We start from the raw sequence: 5,569 nt of genomic DNA on the forward strand, positions 1-5,569 counted from the left end.
TGCTAGCGCCTAGATCACATAATGCCCTACCTAAGTTTTTTCCTCCTATGGAACATGGAATGGTAAAACTGCCAGGATCGTTACATTTCATGGGTAGCGGGCTGCCTACAGCTTCACTACTACATTTTGTCATGGCTACCAGTTCATGCTCTCCTATCTTTTTCTTCCTAGAAACTATATCTTTAAAAAACTTAGCATAATTTGGCATCTGTTCTAGAGCATCTACTAATGGTATATTTATATGCAATTGTTTTAAAATATCTAAAAATTTTCTAAACTGGGAATCATTATTTTTCTTAACTAATCTTTGTGGAAACGGGGGAGTAGGGGTAAAAGAAGGTTGTACCTGTGGAGGAACACTCGGGGTGTCCTCATTACCTTTTCTAGTATTTTCTTTTTCTGGTGTTGTTGGATTTTCTGGTATCTTTACAGTTGGTTCAGTGGACCGAATCTGTACATCTGTTGTTGGCATTGTTGGTCCATCATATGCCAGTCCACTCCTAAGGGTGACAGCTTTGCACTGTTCTTTCCCTTCTCGTTTTGGTAATTCAGTATGGCCTGGAAAAGAACCTTGTGGTCTATTCTTCAATTCATTGGCGAGCTGTCCCAATTGGGTCTCGAAATTCCTCATTGATGCCACTTGGGATTGTATCACTGCGTCGGTTCGGGCCATGTACTCCTTCATCATATTCTCAAGATTTGAGTTGTTATTTGGAACTGGTGGAGTCTGTGTTCTCTGATTGTACTGCTGTTGCGGCGGTGGGATGTATTGCTGTGTAGGTGGAACATAGGGCTGCTTGTTCTGCTGGCTCTGCCCTTGATTAAAACCGCTCGAACCTCCTTGACCTCCCCATGAGAAATTAGGGTGGTGCCTCCAACCTGGGTTGTAGGTGTTCGAATATGGGTTAAAGTTCCTATTGTTCCCATGTCCTACATAAAAAACGGAAACAGGGTTATGTGGACAATTAGTATAAATATGGTTTTCACTGCAAAATGAACAAATGAGATCGTTGACTTGGCAAACAGGGGTAGGAGTGCAATAATCTGACTGCACAGGTTGTATCGGCGTGGCTAATGGATTTTTTATTCCCAATGCCATCTCTTTCAGCCTCTGGTTCATTGTAACCATCTCTTTTTGCATCGAGGTCGTAATATCCAGAGCCAAAACTCCAGCTGGATCTTGCTTCTTTGGTGCTGCTCTAAATCTTTGCGAACACCATAGTTCGTTGTGTGAAGCTAAGTCATTTAGGATGTCAACTATCTCGTTGAACGTCTTCTTTGTAAAGGCTCCATTGGCAGCATTGTTTAGCATCATCTTAGTAGGATGATCTAAACCTCTAAAGAAATGTTTTATCTGGATGCATGCCGGCAAGCCATGGTTCGGACATTTCCTGATTAGTTCTTTAAATCTCTCCCACGCCTCGTGAACAGGTTCACGATCATATGTCTAAAGGAGATGATCTCCTCTCTGATATCAGCGTGGCGAGTAGGTGGGAAGAATTTTGTTAAGAACTTCTCCACTAATGACCCCCATGTGGTGATGGATCCCGGTGGAAATGCATTGAGCCATGCTCTAGCTTGGTCCTTCAAAGAAAATGGAAAAAGTGTTAGTTTAAGAGCATCGTCTGTTATACCAGATAATCGAAATGCATTTGCAATTTGAATGAATGATTTCAGATGATCATGTGGATCTCATGTTCCTGCCCTCCAAAATGTCCAATTGTCTGCAACATTTGGAACATCATTGGTTTAAGCTTAAAGTTTGCTGGGCTGGAATAGGGTTGACTATCCCTGAATCAAAGTTCTGAAAAGCCGTGGCGGCATATTCTCGCATTGCCACGTCTCTGTTGTCCGCCATCTGGATATGGTTGAATTCATCATTTCTTGCATGATCCCTCATATTACCGTTAACAGCAGGTGGATCAACCGGATCACGAGGAGGAATATCTGCCATTGATGTGCTCGTACTCTCTACCTCACTTTCAAGACTGATTTCACCTTCTCTCTCTTTTTGCTTTTCTAGTTGTTTTCGAAGTCTTTGCTCCTTTCGAGTTTTTCGAAGGGTCCGCTCAATCTCAGGGTCAAGGGGTAGAAGAAGAGATCTTGTGCTCATGCACTTTAACTTACCCTTGTGAGATAAACGACCAAAAATATAAAACAAAAACGGTGGATGGAAATTACACCCAACAACAATTCACAAAAATAAAAACTAAAAGAATTTGAAAATAATTTTAAAACTAAAGTCCCCGGCAACGGCGCCAAAAACTTGACTGGTTGTTGCTGAACGCACACACTAAGCGTGGTAACAATTATATAGATGCAATCGCACACCCGTCAGAGTAATATAAAATGGATGGAGTATCCAAGTATCGATCCTCAAGGACTTCTAAATAATTTCCAAACTCTAAAGTTTCAAAGAATAGTGAATGTTGAAATGAGTGATTCTTGTAAAATGGGAAGTGGTCACAAATAATGGTTTTGGATTTGGGATTTGGACTTATAATGATAAAACCTAGCCCGAATTACTTCAAGTTAGCCAACAAAGAATCAAGGATATGCTAAGGACGATATGCATTTTACTTTAGGAACCAACGACTACGCTTTTCACTTGACTTATGTCTAAGCAAGTTCAAAGTCCTAAGACATTCCCTAATATGTCTATTACGAGAGATATCTTAGTTTTAGGATGGAAATAGTCGCAACCTCGGGTTAAGGTCCTATGTCTAGGCTACTTAAGCGGAACTCTTATGTCTAAGGCGCTCCTCTCCTCGGTTTAACCACCCAACAATGCAAATAAGCAACCTTTTCAGTATTGACTTGTTAAGACTTACAGTGGCCTTCTCTAAATCCTAACGTTTTGAGAAAACATGTTGAGCAATGAATGGAAAGCAAAAACACTACTTCTTAGCAACCCTTTTTAGACATAAAAGGCTAACTATCCATAACCGGGCTAGAGACGGGAATTTAGAAAGATATATTGAAGAAAATACAGCAAGTAAAATGGTCGAAATTGGAATGCATGTGTGAACAACAAAAGTTAACTAACGGAGGGTTTTTATCGGGGTTGAGAGCTTCGCCCTTCTCTTTCAAGCAAGGGGGAATGTCACGTGCTCTTTCCTCAAAAAACACAACTCTCTTAACTAAAAATAAAGTAAAGGCAAAGAGAAGAGAAGCAAAGTGCTGGATTTTTATATATTTGAATAAGTAGAAAATAACTAAGTACAAATGGAAACAAAACAAAGCTCAATAAAGGAATGTAAAGTACTCGGGATTTAAAAACCAAAAGCAACTAATGAAAGCAACTCAAAAGTACTTAGAACGCAATAAAGAAACACTAAAAATGATCAAGAGAAGGAAGCAAGGCTTGATGAATTTGGTGGAGAAGTTGCTGGAATTTATAGCTGTGCAGACTTGGTTAGGTAGGTCCTAAAACGATGGTGAATCACCCATTTCCAACTCTTTTGACTGACCAAATCGTGCTCAAACTGATAGTGGAACACTTCTTCTACACGTATGCATCGGTTGGAACCACCAAAACGCATTGGAAGACGCGTTTCATTAAGGGCAAAGTTGGAAGAAAACCAGTTTTTCTGCAGGCTTCCCAGGCGCCTGGCGCCTCCCATGATGTTTTTTTCGTCTTTTTGCTTCTTTTGATTAATTTCCACTCCCAAATGGTCCTAAAATGTCATAAATACAATATAAGCCAACCACAAACCATAATATATGAATTTCGCATGAATTGGAACTCAAACGACCGAGAAAAGTCCGAAACAAAGCTGAAACATAGTAAAAACAGCATCTAAAACCTTCTTTTTACGCATGTAAACAAGCGTAATCACAGGGTAGAACAATACGAGCCAAAAAAGAACGAGGAAGAGCTACTCCTTATCCTGGAATTATTGGAAGGGAAAAGGGAAATGGCTCAGCTGCGTTTAGCAGAATATTAGAACAGAATGGCCAGACATTACAACACCCAAGTTCGACCTCGAAGCTTCCAAGTTGGACATTTGGTCTTCAGAAAAATTCAGAGTCATGTTGGCACTCTCGATCCAAGTTGGGAGGGACCGTTCAAAGTCAAAGGCATAGTCCGACCTGGAACTTATATGCTGGCCGATCTGGAGGGAAAAGTGCTTGCGCATCCATGGAACGCAGAGCACTTGAAACGATATTACCCTTGAAATGTCAAAATAGACCCAAAATGGGCTTGTCAAAATTTTCAAGAGGCAGAACTTTTAATAAACGGAGTGATTTAATTTCATAACTCCGAGTTCGATTAGAAATTAAATGGGGGCCACGGACTCCCATAAGACTTAAAATCGGCAAATTAAGGGCAAGAATTGATCAAATTCGATCCTCAAAACCCACGGGTTCGAGGTGCGATGTCAAAATCAATTATGATCCAAAATTTAATCCTTTGAACGCTTAAGTTAAAGGTGCGATGCTGAAGGTTCAAGAAATGTTCCAATTGCTTAGTGTTCTTTCGGACTTCCGAGTTCGAGGAGAAATATTAAAGATTAATAAAAGAAACTCTCAAATTCAAACCTTAGGTAAGAGGTATGATGTGAAAAGAGTTATCTTGAAGCTTAGCCCAAAGTTAAGTTAGAGGTGCGATTCTTTAAGTTAGAGGTGCGAGATGAATTTATTCATTTGTAAGTTGCAACTTGCTTTTAGCAGAAGAACAAATAGAAATGGAGAATTGGAAATTTCATTAATCAAAAGGGCAGAGCCAAGGCTTATATACCTTGTAGCCCAGCCCAAAGGCTTACAAAATAATAACTAATGAGACTCAGCCGCTCCCGAGGTGAGAAGATAGCTCGCCTTGAGAACCTAGAAGGTTGACCTCCTGAGAATCGTTTTGCTGGGAAGGGACTCCCTCTTGGGTGGTGCCGACCTCAGTAGGTTCCTGACTTGGGACCTCGTCTTCCTCCAGGTCGGAGTAGTCAGAGTCCAGATCTCTGACATATTTGTCCACCAGGGATGCAGGACCTGGGGTGCCATTAGGCCCAGAAGCCCATTTCTCAGCGTACCTCTTCTTCAGATCGTTGAGGTCGACCTGGAGGTGTGGCATGTCAGCAGCAATCCCCTTCATCAGGAATTTGAAGCCTACGTCGCTGAAGTCCTTGGCAAACCCGTCAAAATCTGGGTGTTGCCTGAAGGCTGCTTCAAGAAGAGTTCCATTAGAGAGGCGCTCCTTCTCCGCCTTCAACTCAGCAGTAAGACGCCCAATTGTAGCGTCTTTCCCTTCGAAGGCCTGGAGCAGGTCGTCCTTCTCTTTAAGGAGTTGAAACTTCTCCTTCTCCAGCCCCTTAGTGATAGCGTGGGCAGCTCGGAGGTGGGCCTTGTGCCTTTCATCCTCCCTCTTCAGCAGCTCGGCTTTGGCTTCAACCTCAGCCCTCAGTATGTCCACCTCCCTCCGAGCCTTCAGCAGCTCGCCCTTGAGCGTAGTGGCAGCCTCCAAGGCAGCAGAGGAGTTCTCCCTCTCCTTCGCTGCCAAGGCTTCCCTTCCATCCAGCTCGGCCTTGATCATGACTGCTGAATGGATGGAGGCAGTTAACGCCTGTAAGACATG

General features: G+C 42.2%; 1 non-coding gene across 1 annotated transcript; it reads left to right on the plus strand.

Moving 5' to 3' along the window:
• Positions 1-1,370: 1,370 nt before the first annotated feature.
• On the plus strand, positions 1,371-1,476 carry LOC148209107 (small nucleolar RNA R71). Its single transcript, XR_015787483.1, has one exon. It is a non-coding gene; the product is annotated as a small nucleolar RNA R71 (small nucleolar RNA).
• The last annotated feature ends 4,093 nt before the right edge of the window (positions 1,477-5,569 follow it).

The sequence above is a fragment of the Momordica charantia genome (genome assembly GCF_013281855.1).
Source record: "Momordica charantia cultivar OHB3-1 chromosome 9 unlocalized genomic scaffold, Mcharantia_2.0 BLBB01000009.1, whole genome shotgun sequence".
NCBI lineage: Eukaryota > Viridiplantae > Streptophyta > Magnoliopsida > Cucurbitales > Cucurbitaceae > Momordica > Momordica charantia.